Source organism: Littorina saxatilis, linkage group LG12 (genome assembly GCF_037325665.1).
Source record: "Littorina saxatilis isolate snail1 linkage group LG12, US_GU_Lsax_2.0, whole genome shotgun sequence".
NCBI classification, from domain to species: Eukaryota; Metazoa; Mollusca; class Gastropoda; order Littorinimorpha; family Littorinidae; genus Littorina; species Littorina saxatilis.
In genome coordinates, this window is record NC_090256.1 from 52,302,239 (window position 1) to 52,321,956 (window position 19,718).

At 46.1% G+C, this 19,718-nt stretch overlaps 1 protein-coding gene across 1 annotated transcript in view; it reads right to left on the minus strand.

The window, feature by feature from the left end:
* The window catches only part of LOC138982213 (fibroblast growth factor 18-like), a 60,937-nt gene that overhangs the window by 40,602 nt on the left and 617 nt on the right, over positions 1–19,718 (minus strand). The gene's annotated exons all lie outside the window — the stretch shown is intronic.

A 19,718-nucleotide genomic window follows, 5' to 3' on the forward strand; every position in this document is an offset into this window, starting at 1 on the left:
ATAAGTGTACGAATACATACAATTCTAGTGGCTGACGACTTCCTTAGATCTTTCGTGAACTTATAAGCAGGATATTATTGCGACGCTGCTATGAGAATTATTTAAAGCAGGACAATCAATCACATTCCGTGTACATGTAACGCATGTTATACTTGAGCGCAACGCGTACACATACCTGTATAGGTTAGAAATAGAAAAGAAGAAGAAAAAGGAGTAGTTACTTGTCCTTTAAAGAGTCTAAACGTGACGTGACATGGAAAGGCATGTTACAAGCAAAAGGTTAGACGGGGGAGGGGGCGGATATGTTTGGACCAACACCGTTCTTCGCTGACCCGGTGTAACACGACATTTTTACTCCACGAAAAATTTACTCCGGAGTAAATATTTCGTACGAAATTCTTACTCCGAGTACACTTTTCGTACGAGAAAAGAACTCCCCAAGGCACACAAAAATTACTTCCTCCACGAAATTTTTACTCCCCATTTTTTATACTTCCAGTAAAAGTCTCGTACGCAAAAATGGGATGCGGGCGAAGGGATAATGCCAATAAGTGATCTCGCGCACACGAATGTCGCGCTACCCTCCTTCCACCCCTTCCACCACCAAGACTAACAGGGGACAAGGGAGTAAAAATGTCGCACACCTGGCATGGGAAGTTAAATTGCTCGTGTTGGGGTGAAGTAATTTATTCGTTATTTATTCGTCAAGGGAGTAACATTTTTGTTCGGAATGTTTGCTCGGAACTCACCTGTCTTGGGGAGTAATTTTCTCGTGCAATGGGGGAGTGCTTTTTTCGTAAAGGAAGTAACTTTTTCGTACGAAATGTTTATTCCGGAGTAAAAATCTCGTGGGAGTAATTTTCTCGTGTTACACCGGCGTTTTAACCCCAAACAAAATTCTCTCTCTCTCTCTCTCTCTCTCTTTTCAGCACAGCTCGACCGACGAGCGCACAGACACACAGGAAGCAATTTCCTTCTTTTGAAAGCGAATAATCCGTCATTTTCCCCCCGTTCTTGTGCTCTGTATGATAGCACAGTTTTCTTCTCTTCAGTGATAAATCATACAGGGCAAGGTTTTTCTTCTCTGTTGGAAATATAGGGAAAAGCGGCAGGACTCAGTCTGTTTCAATGCTTGTCACTTTCATTCTGCGTGCGCAGAGAAAGATCCGTATAAAAGCTAGTTGAACATAAAAGAGAAGTTTTGAAACGACCAGACGGTGTGTGTGTGTGTGTGTGTGTGTTTGAGGGGGAGCGGGGGGGGGGGTGTTCGCCAAAAACGCATGTTGATTTGTCCCCGGTGGCTTCAATACAGCGCTAAACACACAACCTCTGTTCCCCCTTGACGCAACGCAAACCTGCGGGTGAGCGATTGAGCAAAGGCATGCCTAATTTACACTGCGCGTAACTTCACAAACCGCAGGTAGAATTCAAGGTTGCATTCAATTTGCAAGCCAGCGGGGAAAAAGACAGATTGAATTATCATAAGAACAAGAATGGCATTTACGACGTGGGTAATTTCAATAAGCAGGAAGAGGATACGGTCCTATCTTCAAACGACATGGTGCTGTATTTACAATCTTCATCACCGTTCGTCGTTACTCTTGTTGGGAAACGGTTGTAATCGAGATAAACATCTAAACCGGAAATCATCATGCGGTCAGGTCAAGACAAACTATTCTTTTCGTGTATATTGAACAGTTTTTGATGTTTTCACATGTATTTTTGTTCTATGTTATTTGATGTGATGTGCATCATGGGTAAATTTCTCATTCGAAATAATAAGTCCTTTACGCTAGGTGTATATCTACGTCTATGTCCATGTTTATGTCTATGCCTATTATATTTTTGTCTATGCCTATATATTTAAGCTCATCCGAAATAATAACTTGTCTACGCAAGGTGTATATCTACGCCTATGTCCACGTATCTATGCCTATATATTTCAACTGGATTCCTGAGTGACGAAACTGATTCACTTCCATTTCCAGTTTCGTGGCTTGTTTTGAGACGCGGCCTGGCCCCAGTAAGGCGAAACGAGGGTCCAAAATAAACTGTCACCGCTTTTTTTAGATGGAGAGATTTGCTTCACTGGACGGAAAGGGTCCCTTTCATTACGTACTGCGCCTTTCAATACCTGGACCTACCTGGCGCATAATGTAGACCTCAGCAAAACGCACATAACACTCGGGTATCCGTTGGCGCTGCCGATCGGGTGTAATTATCATCACATTTTCAGACGCGCACTGGTAGCTTTGATACGAGAGGATTAGAAATGTTGTACCCGACAACTAAAATGTGTTGTCTAAGCTTTTTAAACAGGAGCTTATGTCACGTGGCCAAGTGTCGAATGACTCTGAAACTTTGTCATGGTAAGCAGTAACTCTTACACATGTTCCGTATTGGACCCCGTCGCCACTTAGGACTATAAATTCTTATTTTCATTTGAGTAATTCCTTTTACCCTTTCGAAATGACAAGCTTTGATGACTATACGACAAAATATAGTAATAGGACTGACAAAAGGGAGACGTTATTATGGGAAAGAACAGAAACTGTAAAGGGGTAACCGAAAGAAGTGCAGCAGTTACTCACAGGATAACAGGTAAACATAGTCATGTGAGAGAAAGAGGAAGATGAGTGCAGGGAAGAGGCGTTGGGGGTGGGGGAGAAAGCACAAGGAGAAGGTCAAGTGAGGGCAACACTAACGGTGCTTACAGTGAGTTGCATTCTTTGCGTCACTCACTTTCCAGATCAGTAACATCTGACCGAGAGTTGAGGCTATTTTCACCTGCACGGACCATTCCAACGCACCCTCTGTGCTGACCAACTCATTGGATCAAAAGCCAAGAAAGGAATGGACAACATTGTCAAGCTTCAGGACACATCAGCAAGCATTGACCACAGCTCGGTTGGTCAAAAGCCAAGAAGGACTAGCAAAGAAGAAAAAGAAGGAGAAGAAAACCCCACTTGAACTAACCTCCATAACAGGGTAGCAACGAATAGGTAGATTAGCATAGACGGTATAGGCAAGACGTGGGCGTATGGGCCGTTTGAACGAGAGTGACGTAAGACGACCAGAGGTATTTGATGAATGTCTTTAATTCGTGTCACACGACTAACATAACAACAACAGGGACCACACACGCCCGATACCTTGCCTTCTGCTCTTCACTAGCTGTATCTTACTTTGCTGTGTTCTGTTATGGGTTTATTTTCCTTCACTCAGTCTGTACTCTCTTGTTGCTGCATTCAACCAGCACAGCAACCTCTCAACCTTGCATTTCACGCTTCAGTTCTGTGCAGGTCTGATGACGAAATTCTTCCTTTTATTTATTGTTGTTGCACCCTCTCGCGTTTCTTTGAACGTACACGTCTTGCCGACAAAGTGGTTTTCTTCTTTTTTGTGTACGTCTTGGTCTACTTTTCAGATACAGTTCTGCGACGAACACTTGTTATGTGGGACGGTCTGCGCTTACTTTAACGTTTTGTTGAATAAAACTCTTTGGAAGTTGATAGGTGTTCTGGAAGACTTACGGGCTTGAGTATGTGAACAACGACAAGAAAACAAAAGTCTGTAGGCACAAGTAGGTTACATAAATAACACCTTGCCAGGACTCTCGAGGAACATCCTAGAGATCTTTTCCAACCTACCAGAACTCCATGCGTCCAGGGACAAGACAGGCCACAGATTGAACGGAATCAACAAATCTCCACAAAAGACTGCCCATTGCCTCTCGTCTGAGTGCTCCCCGCATGTCACAAAGGGAGAAAGAGAAGGCGAAGTAGTGACCAGTCGTCTTAACTCATTACATCTGTCCTGTTTTGATAGACCCAAACCAAAGGGTCACGGGTGGACAAGACATCTACCCGGCCCGAAAGTCTGGCGAAAGTGGACCAAGGGGACGGTTGGTTGGCCAGCAGCAAAGGACCAAACAGAAGTATGGCACAACATAGGACAACAATCTGTATATCCTTCAAAGGGCTATTACAGGCGACATCGCTTTCACAGTGATCGGTCCTGGCACACAATGCTATCCTGCTTTTTAATCTGTGCGTCTGTTAACCACGAGGGCTACCATCAGTATTTTGCAAAACTGGCATAACGTACTCTCTCTCTCTCTCTCTCTCTCTCTCTCTCTCTCTCTCTCTCTCTCTCTCTCTCTCTCTCTCTCTCTCTCACCCCCCTCTCTCTCTCTCTCTCACCCCCCTCTCTCTCTCTCTCTCCTTCCCTCTCTCTCACCCCCCTCTCTCTCTCTCCTTCCCTCTCTCTCACTCTCTCTCTCTCCTTCCCTCTCTCTCTCTCCACCCTCTCTCTCTCGCTCTCTCTCTCGCTCTCTTTGTCTATCTCTGTACTTCATTCCCTCGCTCGTTCAACCTCGTTCCAGCCACCGTAGGACATATTTCTTGGTACAATCACACGAAGAATATAGTCTCCCTATTCTTGCTCTCAACGAGAGAATACCAGTAGAGGAACAAACCCGCTAATTGAAGACATCCGCCCCCGCAGCTAACACAAACTTCGCGCGAATTTATTTAGTGTTGGGAATTGATGAAAGATCTGAGACCTAATGCTATTATAGCCTTTTTTCGCATTGTATACTTGGATAACTCTTGAACAATATTGCTTGGATGTAAGCAGAAAAACTGTCCCACCATCTACATTAATGTCTACGCTCTTCTGAATATTCATACTGTACTTCTCGAATCGCATTTACGTCTTAAGCGTTGGAGTAGGTTTTCTTTTCAATTCGTTGTGGAAATATTCCTAGCCCTTCTCTTCTCGCGTTTCAGACGCTGCACTTCTTCCACCACTTAAGCCCATTTATATACAATTGAAAACTATTTTCCCCGCCGCACAGAAAGTTATTTTTTAAGCTAAAACATATTTGTACGGTCGAAACGCCGCATATTATAGTAGGACCCTTACGTAAAGAAAGACTTGTATTTTGGGCAGTTTGGAATTCTGATTGCTTGGGCAGGATTAAAACTTCAGATTATTTTCTTAGTGCGTACTGTATATATATATTCTGGAAAAAAAATGTCGGGGATCCGGGGGGGGGGGGGGGGGATGTGACGGGAAGAGCGAGTGGATGTTTTGAAAACTGTATTTGTCTTCCTTTTGATATGACGTGTGGAGTGTCTGTGAAAATAAAGACTTCGTGATGCGCTTTGCAAAGCGCTGTCTTTCTCTCTCTACCGTTTCTTAGAGAGAGAGAGAGAGAGAGAGAGAGAGAGAGAGAGAGAGAGAGAGAGAGAGAGAGAGAGAGAGAGAGAGAGAGAGAGAAACCCACACACACACCCATACACACAGACACACAGACACACACACACACACACACACACACACACACACACACACACATCATGTTAACAATCCGGTCTCCTTTCCTGTCTCGACTTCCTTCATGATCCCCTTTATAACCAAGGTTCTTTATATAAGCAAGCCTTCGAAATTCCTGACATACAAACCATTCTTGAGCCAATATCCACTGAACAAAAAAACAAACACATTTTGGCAGCTGTTTGCGTGCACATGTACTTGCTCCATTCACATCCAACCGGATCCACAACCCAACTTGGCAATCGTACCCTATCACGACACCCTCTCTACGCTGGAATGAAACGACAGCATATTTTTTTTTATAATAAAAACGAAATCTGCGTTGTTGCGTGACCTGGCTTAAATACGCTCTCTATCCACTGACCTTCATTAACAACGTGCTAATTGGTTTCGTTGATGAATACGCAGTTGTTCCTTAATTCATGCTTTGAATGACTAGAGTTAACAGATCACCAGCTCTGAAGTTGATTTTCACCTTTGCGGGGGGTCTTTAACAGGTAGAGAGAGAAAGAGAAGTGCGTCGGAGAGCTATTACATTATTCAAGGTTAAAGCAGCCATTCATTTCTACTACCTGTCGTACAGCGAAGAATCGACCCACATTTTATAGACACTTGCATGTTTTTTCTCTCATTCAGCCGTGTGGCTCCCACGAAGACTAAGTGTAAGAGTGCTAAATAGAGACACAGACGGGATAAAAGACTGTCTGATGGGTGACTTTTTGAGGTCAGCATGTGTTGCTTGATCGAAACCTCAATGCAAACTGTACTCGCGGGAACATGTTCATGATTTCATGTTTATTTTGTTCAGTCGTATGCCTTTGAGTAATACTCTACATAAGATTGCGTAAGTACAGACTACGATAAAACAGCAGTCAGAGCACCAAATGATAATTACTTGTCAATCAATCTGCGTTTGCGAGAGCAAAACACGACAGTGGAGAGGATTCGAGTTGCCCTAATTCAGTTACTCCCTCCAATTTGTCCCATTTATCTGTCTGCCTTCCAGAACTACTCAGCATAAGAGCGCATACGTTTGCAGCCACGGACGTGATGTCAAGGATTATCATTACTGGGAGGGTGGGGGGGGGGGGGACTCATTAATGTGTGTATGTCTAGATCCAAACCAGACAGGAAAGACTGTTGAGAAAGGTTCAAAGTGCATTCCGGTTCAAGTCGACACGACAATGTTACACTGTAGCACGTGAAGACAGCCGAGACTTAAGACAGTAGGAGAGAAAACTTCGCCAGCTTTCGTATTCAAATCAATTCTCACCCCTGTCTGCTACCCAGCGAGTGAGAGATGCGATAGCCGTATCTCAAGACAGGGGGGCGGAGACACCCTGGGACGATGTGAACTTGAAGGGAGAAGCCAGGTCTTCAAGGCAAAGAACGCCGAAGAGGGCGGTGTACGTTGTGACAGTCTCGTCAGTCCTGAATCCGCTTAACCCTACGGGAGATGAAAGCGCAACAAACTTCACCCCAAGGTAATGCTGTGGTTCACGATATTATGGAAATGCGACCTAAGCTTTCTACCTCTCGACCTTCACTCAGTTCCCGCCTGTGATGCCCAGCTGTGTGGTCATTGGGCGGTGAAACTTCCAAGGGAGTTCTGTGCAACATCGTGGAGTCCGTACTGAACAGTTACAATCCTCGCACAGGGTCGTTCTTGCAGATGATAAAAGCTTAATGTCCCGCAGTATTTTACCAATCAAGGACTAATATGATAATATGCTACAGGAGTCTTCCATGCGTTTGATAAGCCTGCAAATGCCCCTAAACCGTGGCTCGGGAAGAGAAAGGGACAAGCGAGGGCCATCATCAATTATGGGGAAATAATAAGTACAAAAGCTGCAGAAGCTCAGATGTCCACCGAATGAAAGTACCCATGGCGCAGTAAACTGTTCCATGTAGGTAAGTGAAAGTGCCACCTAGCACCCCCTCCAATTCTGGGGTTTGCCTCTCGAGCTTGGATGTACAAAGAAAACGGCAAAACGAGGGTCGTTAATCAGGATTTGGTGACCTACCGCTCTCTAATTCAGCAGTGGTGACCTACCGTTCTCTCTCATCCTTTCAGCCTCTAGATCTATCCAGCCATGTGTTTATCTCCCCGAGTGAGCTGCAAGGGTGGTCCTCTTCAGACAGACACGTGATAGTATTGAGAGCAGCCAGACACAGAGAGAGGAAATGAGAGAGAAAAGTGAATACGTGAATGTTAAATGGCTAGCAGGACCAGCACCTCTACAATCCATTGAACACCCGTAAGCTTCCCGCTGTACATTGTAAGTGGCTGCTGACTGACTGGTTAGTGGCTGCTCGTTTGCAGGACCAAGCACCAGCACTTCCACGTACAATCCATTGAGCACCTGTACGCGATCCCCGGTGTACTGCCCCGTGTGTGAACACACGGTTTTCTGGCGTTGGGCGTCTCCGGTATCATCCGTGGGGCGTGCTTTGGAGGGCAGAGTCCCCGCGTCCTTGCCTTTCTCTGTCCACTTGCGAGCATCTCTGACAAACACGACCCCGGCCGGTGGGCCAAAAGACAAGTGGTGAATGTATGGGTGGGCAGGTTTTGAAAGATGAGAATACAATCAGGACAGAATGGGAGCAGAGAGAAAAGGAAAGTGGTCCCATGAAAGAAGTGTAAGGGGAGTTAGAGGACACTCGGCGCGCGGGAAATTGTAGCTTCATTCACACTGCGGTCCTGCTGGGAGTCAAAGTCAATCAGCCCCCCCCCCCTCTCCCTTATTTCGCGCACCTCTACCCTGCCCCACTCTCATCATCTAAAAGCCATTGTCAAGCTTTGAGCTTCGTCTGGAGGAAAGGTTTGTGCGCACAAATTAATGAGACCATGTGATCCATTCAGTGACAATAAATGAAAGTTGCTTGTTCATAACTCATTGTCCTTTTGTTTTCTGACTGAGTACCTACTTCCCTTTCTCTTTTGACAATTAGTTACAAGAAAAACTCTCTCTCTCTCTCTCTCTCTCTCTCTCTCTCTCTCTCTCTCTCTCTCTCTCTCTCTCTCTCTCTCTCTCTCTCTCTCCCCCTCTGTCTCTCCCCCTCTGTCTCTCCCTCTCTGGTTTTAACTTTCTGACAACTACGTTCCATCCTCTTCATCTCCATTTTTCACGAGTTAAGCTTCCTTAATCGAAACGCACTTGTGTCTCTCGTGGAAAGGAAGGATCAAGCACGAGACAGAAGCTAGGAAAGAAACAGTTTGACTACAAAAGTATCCATCAGCCCTCTAATTTCACCCCCAGAAACCCTCCCTGTCTCACGGCCTAGCAGGGGGCCCCTGTCCCTCTCTAGCCTGGTCGCCTTCCAAGGGCCAGGGTGGTAGTTTAGGGGGTCGTTTTGGGGGGAGAATAAGAATGGATGTAAATAAGGCCCCGAGGACTAGCTGAGGTCAAACACCCCATGCTCCTTCTCTCTCTCTATGTCCGTCTCTCTCTCTGTCTGTCTCTCTCTGTGTGTCTCTCTCTCTGCCTCTCTCTGTTCTCTCTGTCTCTCTCTGTCTCTGTCTCTCTCTGTATGTCTGTTTGTCAGTCTGTCTCTCTCTCTCTCTCTGTCTCTGTCTCTCTCTCTCTCTCTCTCTCTCTCTCTCTCTCTCTCTCAATCTCTCTCTTTCCTGGCCTGGATGACCAGTTCAGTCAGCGGCGTTAACTTTACCGACACCATTGTCCCCTTTGTCTCGGCCCCCACGCTTTTCAAACGGGGCGCCGCCGCCCCTGGCTGTCAAAGAGCTACAATGTGAACTGTTCCCTAGGCCCGAGTTTTTACAGGGCCAGGCAAACAGTCGACGTGCACGTAGAGACTCCATAAGTACCTTTGCAAGTTGGGGTGGGAGAGGAGGAAGTGTAGACTGAATGGGGAAAGGTGAACAACCTGGACCTCCCTCCCGTGGATCGAGAGGCATTAAGGCCGCGCAGAGTCAACTGACTGACTTCAGGTGGCCCCCAGAAACATGCAGGGCGAGGGCAAAGCCCAGTTTGTCCTGGCCACAGGTCTGAGTGGACTCCCAATGGCTTGACCTCAATAAACACAGTCCCGTACGCGTTCTGCAGCAGGTGGTTTTGAGTCCTGAAAGAGATCAACTACGGCGGTGGTCCCTTGGCATAAACAACCTTTGATACACCCGCGATAAAACTAGTTTTCCCCGTAAACAGAGTCAAGAGGAATGATAATCCCTTAAGTGCAGAGTCAAGATAAAGAACTTTTTCTCCAATAAATATAGACTCATTGCGTAAAACCGTTGCTCCTTGACGCTGTTTACACAAATAAAGTGGTGAGTACTTAATTACTCCTTCCTTGATAGTTATCAAGAAATAATGCCAAAACAAGGTTCAGGGCCAAAACGAATCATTCCCAGTCTCATGAATGGAAACCCACAAAGCTGTAATACAATTTTCTTTATTCATTCATTAAACTTTGTTATCCCAACGTTGGGAAATTGTGACTGCTTCTTCCCAAAGGGAAACTACAACAGCCACAAGTGTAGCAATACCCAGGTTATTAAGGCGTCTTTGGGTGTCACCAGCCACTACCACATTGATACATTAGATTCCCTGCCTCCAAAGCACGGACCCAGGTACAACAAGCTACAAAGTTGACTTTGCTAAGAGCGCGAGCAATCCGATGCACAATACTGATCGCCAAAAGTCCGCCGAGACACGGTGTGAGTTACTCTTACAAATAGTTCACAACATGACTCCCCATAAAGAAAGCCTTTGATAAAGAGATAGGCTCTTTGTAGACTTGCAAAGCCTGCAAAGCTGTGCAAAGCTCTACAACAGTATCGGGTGGTCGGCTGGGCTGGCGAACAGGCGGATTGTCTGACCTGCAACCTGGTCGCTAATACCTCAGGTATCCCCCAGTCACACCTCTCTCTCTTTGGGGGGAGTGCCACCGCTGTCCCAGGCTCACGCCTACTGCTCCTTCGTTACCAATTGCTTGACGTCGTGTGTTGCAGTAAGCGTCGGCGTTCACACGGCCGTGTTACATACAACAAAGATGGGACGGAACCAACTAGTTTACACCTCTACAGCTAGCTAACCGAATTCCAGATTGCGGTTGTGGTAAATAGGTTGTAAGTATATGCAGCTTCAAACGAGGGCTAACGTCTTTCAAGTATCGTACAGGTTAATCCAGCGCTGCAGAGCTAGACGGAGAGCTACCCGGATTCTTTTTTTTGGAACGTGTAAAAGTACGACAGGAGAAGAAAAAAAGTAGACTATTAGTACCACATGACTCATCCTACATGACTCATCTAAGGACAGTGCGCAATGGCAAAACCCTCCAGCCCCCTCCCCTTTTTTGTATTTAACCCCTGTAAGTTCATGAATACCCAACTCCCCTTTGCCCCTTTAAAAAGAAAATAAAGTCTTAGAATGTGATTATCGTTCTTTAATCGTAAGCAATTCCTGCTGAACGGAGGATGGAGATACATTTCCTGCCCTTTGGCTCCTTTCAAACGCTTGAGGGGTCTTTAATCCAACTGACTCGAGCTCGGCTTTCAAGGTCTGCTTGAAGTCAATGACTACGGACAGTTAGTTGTACAGCAAGGGATTACCTAGTGGGGTAGAGAACCTGTAGCATGGAGCCTACAAGCTCTGCAATCTGAAATCTCAACCTAGTGGTGACATTGCGACGCAGGGTACAACGACCGAATGAATCATGCGGTGAGCTGTGCGTTGGCTGTTTGGTATCGTTGTGATTGCCAGTGGATGACGAACGTCATGAGCACAAAATCAAGATCGCAAGCTTTGACGGTGAGCCCGGTGACGCCGTTACCGCGTATCTACAAGTCATTAGATCTAGACATGCGGTTCGTGGTGCGGTACTTGTTCGGTACTGACGACGGGGGCCACGGGCGTTATCATATATCACACGTTGTGATCTCGCCTCTGGGGACGACATTCGGGCCTTGGTGCAGACAATGAATGTATCAATCATGTTATTAGTTGCGTGTTGGTTGTTGTGTGCTTTGACGGCGGTTACCACGAGCAATGGATCACACGTTGTGATCTCGCCTCTGGTGACGACATTCTGGCCTTGGTGCAGACACTATGTATCAATCATGTTATTAGTTGCGTGTTGGTTGTTGTGTGCTTTGACAGCGGTTACCACGAGCAATGAATCACACGTTGTGATCTCGCCTCTGCACATGGCGTCACAGAAGAGCTGTGGTCATCGTACATGAATACACTGTTAGCTGCGTTTAACTGTTTGGCTGGGTGGCGGCCGGATGCCCACAAGCGAGAAAACAAGATCACAATGCCCGATCTTGTGTCTGTTCACGCACGTACGTTATAGCTACAATTACTGGATCAAATCTGCAGCAAGTTGTCTGTTGGTCGTTTGGATGGCCGACACAATAGCGCCATAGCTAGGTAAGAAATCAGAGTGTGCCAATTTCCTTCTGGCAAATGTGTCACAGAGTCACTGAACAGAATACCCCTTTGGTGGCGAATTATTTCTGTGGATAATTGATACTCCCCACAGGGGAAACACGTGAAATGTTGCCTGAATCTGCCACACTGTGTTGGCTCAGTCTCAGAGCGGCAGTCAGACAGCTATGAGCATGGGAACACAAGGTGTGATCTTGTCATCAGAGATGTTGCCCTGTTCCCGTGAATCTACAGTCAATGGATCAAATGTGCTGTTAGTTGTGAACCAGGCTATTCGCTTTGGTGACGAAAGTTGCGATTTCACCCCAGGTCATCGTTCACACTCGGGTGGTTTCTTCCTTTCATCTAGGCGCCAACGTTGACCCGTTTGAGGCCGCTAGACGTAATAAACTAGCCGCTGCTACCCGGGGTCATGACACCACGAACAACTGGAGATCACAGAACGGGAGAAAAATCGTTGCTGTGAAAATGACGACTTTCGAAATGTGGTGGTAGTGAGCGTATGGCAACTATACGGTGTTATGAGAGTCAATAGCATCACGACTTCTTGAGGCTTCGTCGTATTTTTTTTTCCAAAGAGCGTACAGCTTCACACGACCAGTGGGAAGGAATACTAGTCGTTGAAATAAGTAATGGTGCTACAGAGGCGAACATGAACTTCCGAGATGTTCACCCCTGCAGCAGGGAAAAGGTAGAAACGTGTCGACGGCAGGAGTTGTCCTTCCCACCTAACTCTTTGGCACCAAGGAGAAAGAAAAGACATGGGAGAGTGACGTCGTTCGTAAATGCGGACTTGAACGTGCGTGTAACACTTACAAATAACCAGTAAGAAGACAAGAAGACAATACAGAGGTAAAACAAGAAGAAGAGAAAGACAAGGAGTCAAAGAATCGACACAAAATTCCCCAAAGGAAACGATGCAGGACACTGCATGCACTGTATCTCTATGCAGGCACAAAGGAAGGGCTGTTAAAGGAAAGACCAAATGCACACACGTAGGGTCACTTCCCTGTGACATGGCCCCTTGCAACTGCCAGCACTTTCCCTACCCATAACTGTAACAGGTAAGAAAATTGTCATCAGTCTTTAACTATAAAAGACAAATTGATCAGCAAAAACCTTCAAGGGACTACCGATTTTATCCCCACGTCTTTCCAAGTGACTTAAACGAGGAGTTGTGAAACGTACCACTCAAAGACAATTAAAACTACAGGAGTCGATCACCATACGCGGCATTCTAAGCCCACGAGACCACCTCACCGGTACACTTGCTGCTGCCTGAATGCACCAGTGCACTCAGTGTTCGTCGTGTGAAATCGCACTGTTGACAGCCCCTTCCCAATCTCACCCCTTGTTTAGCTTGGGATTTGCCGAGGCGTGTACACGCCAACCAACAGGGCTCTCTGCCCGACGACTACAGCTATTGCGGCCAGGGGCGGCAAATATTGATAAACCTTCTCCAGCAAGGGCGATGAACTGTGCTAATAGCTTCTCACAATAAAGTCGCTTTTTCATTGAGATCTGAAGTTGAAAGGCGCCAGCACGAAATAATTGGATAGCCCGGCACTTTACTCAGCTCTGAGCACATACGAAGATTTCTTTCTCTACCGGACATGGACTGGAAAACAAGGTCTGTAATACGAAGAGTTGCCGTATTTTATTGGCGGAAGGGTTTTGAGTCCCGATACCGGCTGGTTGGGCTCACTTCAACGTAATAATGAGGCTTTGCCTGATTGAGCAGAACGTAATGTTTTCCCACGGGGACAAAAACCGGTGTCCGACATCACATAAGCTCGAACGACACAAGCTCGAACGACAAAATCTCGAACGACAAATGCTCGAATGGACAAATGCTCGACGCGACAAAAGCTCGACGCGACATATGCTCGAACGACAAATGCTCGAATAGACAAATGCTCGACGCGACAAAAGCTCGACGCGACATATGCTCGAACGACAGAAGCTCGACCGGACAAATGCTCGACGCGACAAAAGCTCGACGCGACATATGCTCGAACGACAGAAGATCGACCGGACTGTAGAATGATGCTGTCAAAACTACTTTGATAACGTCATATCTGAAACTCACGGTGATGTTGTTCTAGTTTCGAGCGACAAATTGACTAAATTTGTTTGATATCACGTTGTTGTTGTTGTTGTTGTTGTTGTTGTTGTTGTTGTTGTTGTTGTTGTTGTTGTTGTTGTTGTTGTTGTTGTTGTTGTTGTTGATAGCACGCAGCTGGATTTCGAGCGACAAATTGACTAAATTTGTTTGATATCACGTTGTTGGTTTAAACAAGTTTAACTTTATTTCTGAATTTATGAATTGATACTCACAGCAAGGGACCGGCACGGTTGGCCTTGTGGTAAGGCGTCCGCCCCGTGATCGGGAGGTCGTGGGTTCGAATCGAACCCCGGCCGGGTCATACATAAGACTTTAAAATTGGCAATCTAGTGGCTGCTCCGCCTGGCGTCTGGCATTATGGGGTTAGTTGAAGGGGCATGACAAATCAAAAGCCAACCAACCAACCAACCAACCAATCAACCAACTCATCTTCCAGTTGGGGCACATTTTCCTGCACAACCCACCCCATCGGGCGAAAACCTATCGCCGTTCATTGTCCTCATCACGTTCTCTGATCGCCGCTGCACTGCGTTGGGTAATGGACAAAGAATCGACTGCAGGGTCGCCCAAAATACTTGCACCTCCCCTCCCCCTATAGCTTGTGCTGGTTAATGCTGATATAATCCAGCAGGCAAGCACTAGTTGCCCTGTTTGTGCTGCGGCAGGACTGAAGGCCTTGCTGCCAATTTGGGAGCGAGTCAAAGTTGACAGGCGCCGTACGAACACACGGCTGCAAAAACTTCAGTCAATGCGACGAACAGGATCAGCCGCAAAAGGAAGGGAAAGTGGCCCGAAAAAGGGGACATACGAACACGGATACAATAAACCTAAGTCAATGCTACAAGGTCAGCTGCTAAGGGAAGAAAAACAGCCCCCAAAAAGGGACGTAGAAACATACACAGGAAAACGTCCCTAAAGTCAATGTTACGTACAGAACCAGCTACAAAGAAAGAAGTCTTTTGCCTGAAATGAGATTTATATGAAAGAGTCGGTCTGACACTTACGTTCGGTACACAGCTCAAAGCTGATACAAATACTACAGAAATCCATTTAAAGTCTGTTTTATAAGAAAACAAAACTGAAAGAAACGCATGCGTCAACAGTACGTAAATGCATCCACCGTAAAACCTTGAAAAAACACAACCCCCGCCATTCCTTAGTCGCAGAATGTTTCAAGGTAAACACAACCCCCGCCATTCCTTAGTGGCAGAATGTTTCAAGGTCAACACAACCCCCGCCATTCCTTAGTGGCAGAATGTTTCAAGGTAAACACAACCCCCGCCATTCCTTAGTGGCAGAATGTTTCAAGGTAAACACAACCCCCGCCATTCCTTAGTGGCAGAATGTTTCAAGGTCAACACAACCCCCGCCATTCCTTAGTGGCAGAATGTTTCAAGGTAAACACAACCCCCGCCATTCCTTAGTGGCAGAATGTTTCAAGGTAACACAACCCCCGCCATTCCTTAGTGGCAGAATGTTTCAAGGTAAACACAACCCCCGCCATTCCTTAGTGGCAGAATGTTTCAAGGTAAACACACCCCCGCCATTCCTTAGTGGCAGAATGTTTCAAGGTAACCACAACCCCCGCCATTCCTTAGTGGCAGAATGTTTCAAGGTAAACACAACCCCGCCATTCCTTAGTGGCAGAATGTTTCAAGGTAAACACAACCCCCGCCATTCCTTAGTGGCAGAATGTTTCAAGGTCAACACAACCCCCGCCATTCCTTAGTCGCAGAATGTTTCAAGGTAAACACAGGTAAGAAACATACATGCGTCGAGTCTCCAAACACATTAAGCCACTGGACCCAGAAGCTTGAATAATATACCATCCTTCCCGCGTATTATTAGAGCATCCTTTCACGTGGATACATACCAACAGTCAAGACTGTGGTCGCTCCCTGTGTAGAGTGGAATGATTTTGCTGAATTAATTGGGAGAGGAACATAAGTGTAATCTGGGAAATGAATTCAGAAAAAAAATCAATCATTTGCACAAAGAAGCCTTGTTGTAGATTTTAAGTCTGGGTGCAAGTGAAATGAGGATCTTGTCCAATGCCTGGACGGTTCCTTGGTGATCTACAAGACAGTCTACACGGAAAAGACGGTGTTTGTTATCTTCTGGATCCAGTGGCGCGAGGGTCTCTGGACTCGACACATGTATGTGTTTTTTTTAATGTTTTTTTTTACCTGTGTTTACCTGGAAAGTTAGGCCCCTTTAAGGGCGAACTGTCACCCTTAACCAGACGTGGTGTCCCCCACAAAGGTGGTGATTAGAATGTAATCAGGTGACAGAGAAAACAGCACGCAAAACACGCAAGGCAGGCTAGCCGAGATAGCTACCCCCTTACCCCTCCTTCGACCCAGAGCCAGAGGGTGACACTGGGCTCGTTTCATGCTGCCAAGACCGCATGCAAAAACTTTAAAATTGGGACGGGAAGTGTGTGAAGTCTCCCTCCTGTATGTCTGTCACGGCGGTATGCACAGATTCAATTGCGCATAAATATCTGGCCTCTTTGCAAATCAGCTGTTTACCATTCAACAGGTTTGACAAAGCAAACCAAGGAGCATTCAAGGAAGGTCGGCTCAGAAAACTGCGTTGATGCAAAGGCTGAAGTGCTTATCGCAAGCAATAGCAAGATTACCCATGTCAGATGCCCGAACCTGCTTTGGACTGCAGATAAATCAAAGGCTCTTCGTGTCTTGACGTAAATGACTCTGTCGCAAAATCAATTGTGAGAAAAGGTCACGCAGGCAATCTTTTTTCAGGAGGGCCCAAGTCATAGATTTACTCCATCTATCAATGATAAGTCTGGGGACGAGATTTCTTTGACAGGAAGAGATTGTGTGCATATTTGGCCTTTCTGCAAATAAGATATTGACCATTTAGCAGGTTTAACAACCCAAACCAAAGAGCATTCAAGGAAGGTCTGCTCAGAAAACTGCAGTGATGCAAAGACTGAAGTGCTCATCGCAAGCAAGTCCTGATTTTAACCCACCCAGCGCGGGGAGGCTGCCAGCCAGGCATGCTGACTACCCTTGAGCCCCAGAAGGCAGGCAGGCAGGTCTGTACGGACGGCGCCCAAGCGTGCGGCAAGTGGAACACACTCTCCTCGATCTGCTGGGCTTGTGTTCACAGTCCCCCACCTCCGGCGACCGCCCAGGGTCACCCATTCTCATGCCAACCTCCACCTCGGGCGGGAGGAAAGCAATTTACTGTGAAGCACTGCCTGACCTGACACAATACGCTTCCAGGACGCTGGCTCTGAGAGCGAGACGGAGAAACACTAGACCTCCCCTGGCTGGGCTTGAAGAAGAGAACTCGTTTTGCAGCGTCAAAACATTCGCCTTGAAAACCAAACAGATACCTTTCCTTGTGACACGCGAGGGTTTTGAAGAACCCGTCACGAAACGTGTGCTTGGCTCTTTGACGGCCGTGTCACGAGATACGACAATTTGTAAAATATACCCCCCCTCCCCCCATTACCTTCCTTTCTCCTTGTTTCGCTCAACCCTCGACTAAAGTGCATTGCGAAGTATGAGTTTCAATGTCAAAATATCGTCCATTAAGTCAGAGGGTTCTTATACAATAAGAGCGGGACAAGAGGCCTTGGTGACAGCTTGGATGAATCTGTATACATTTCCAAGAGGTGTGTTGCCTGCCAAGAAAAGTAAGATAGGAAAAGTTAAGAAGGTAAGCTGATCGAAAACTGCGCATTATGCGTTGGTCTGTACGACCGGGTGAACGAGCCTGTTAACTCTTCCAAAAGGTGTGTTTCCTACAAAAGCTAATCTCAGGAAGGCATAGATATATCTAATAAGTAAGAACATGCGCTTTTATTTACCACAACTTAAATGAATCATATGTTCGAGAGGTGTGTTTGCTTGTCCAAAACGTGATACTCTAAAAAAAAAAAATAAAAAAAAAGTCGCGTAAGGCGAAATAACAACATTTAGTCAAGCTGTCGAACTCACAGAATGAAACTGAACGCACTGCATTTTTTCACCAAGACCGCATACTCGTAGTTTCGTCAGTCCACCGCTTGTGGCAAAGGCAGTGAAATCGACAAGCCAGAATAGTGCGGTAATGGTCGCGCTGAGTAGGATAACACGCTTTTCTGTATCTCTATTCTTTTTAGCGTACTGAGTTTGTTTTTAATCCAAACATATCATATGTATATGGTTTTTTTTTAATCAGGGACCGACAAGGAATAAGATGAAATTGTTTCTAAATCGATTTCGGACAATTAATTTTAATCATAATTTTCGTATTTTTAATTTTCAGAGCTTGTTTGTAATCCAAATATAACATATGTATATGTTTTTGGAATCAGAAAATGACGAAGAATAAGATGAAATTGTTTTTGGATCGTTTAAAAAACCCACATTTAATTACAAGTTTCCGATTTTTAATGACCAAATTCATTAATTATTTTTTAAGCCACCCAGCTGAAACGCAATACCAAAGTCCGGCCTTCGTCGAAGATTGCTTTGCCAAAATTTCAATGAGGGTGTGACAGTGCCGCCTCAACTTTTACAAAACGCCGGATATGACGTCATCAAAGACATTTATCGAAAAAATTAAAAGAATGGCCGGGGATATCATTCCCAGGAACTCTCATGTCAAATTTCATAAAGATCAGTCCAGTAGTTCAGTCTGAATCGCTCTACACACACACACACACACACACACACTTACACACACACACACACACCGGCACACACACACACACACACACACACACATACACCACGACCCGCGTCTCGATTCCCCCTCTATGTTAAAACATTTAGTCAAAACTTGACTAAATGTAAAAAGACCAAGGCTTGTGTGTTGGGGGGGGGGGGGGGGGGTTGCAATCCTCACACTCACGTTCAAGCTTGCCGTTACGCTAAATCAAGTCTCAGAATGTCCCCACACGTTCACTAACAAAACTCCAAACAGTAAATCTCACTATAGAATGTCCCCTAAAACGTTTAAGGGCGCGCGCTGATGCGCTAAAAATGGCGAGCGGAGGGTGTAATCCTTACACTAGCTCTCATGCCTACCGTGACAGACACACTTTGCACACAGCCCCCACTTCGACAGGTAATCCCTCGCGCATTCCCAGCCAAACAGCCAAACAGAACAAACACACACAACCCAACATAGCTGCCCTGTAGACAGGACCAACACAACGGGACTCCCTTTGGGGAGCAAACATACATATACACACACACAGACACACACGCACGCACGCACGCACCCACGCACGCACACACACACACACACACACACACGCACACACGCACGCACTTACACACACACACACTTACACACACACGCCCGCACGCACGCACACACACACACACACACACACACGCACGCCCGCACGCACGCACACACACACACACACGCGTACACACGCACGCACGCACGCACACACACACACACACACACACACACACACACACACACACACACACATTTTCATCTCACCGCAGCGATTACATGCTTAAACCATAAATCCCCACCTGTGTGTTTGCATAAGCCCGAAGGAGTGTATTAAAATGCACAGTCTTAGATAAAAAGAGATTATGGGGGAAACACTCTGTTCCCGGTTTAAGCCAGCGAATGTGTAAACAAAATAAAACTGCTTAATCTGGCTTTCAAGACAGTGCAGGTGACGCAAATATATTGCTTTCCAAGCACCTGTGGTAGTTGTTGGAAGTTTCTGTAGGGACACGACTGCAGAAGACGCAGTTTCAAATGACAACAGAAAGGTCATCTTCCACCCCCCTCCCCCCTCCCCCCAAAAAACAGGAAAACAAAAATAACTTTTTAAACAGCAGTATTGCAACAACAAGAAA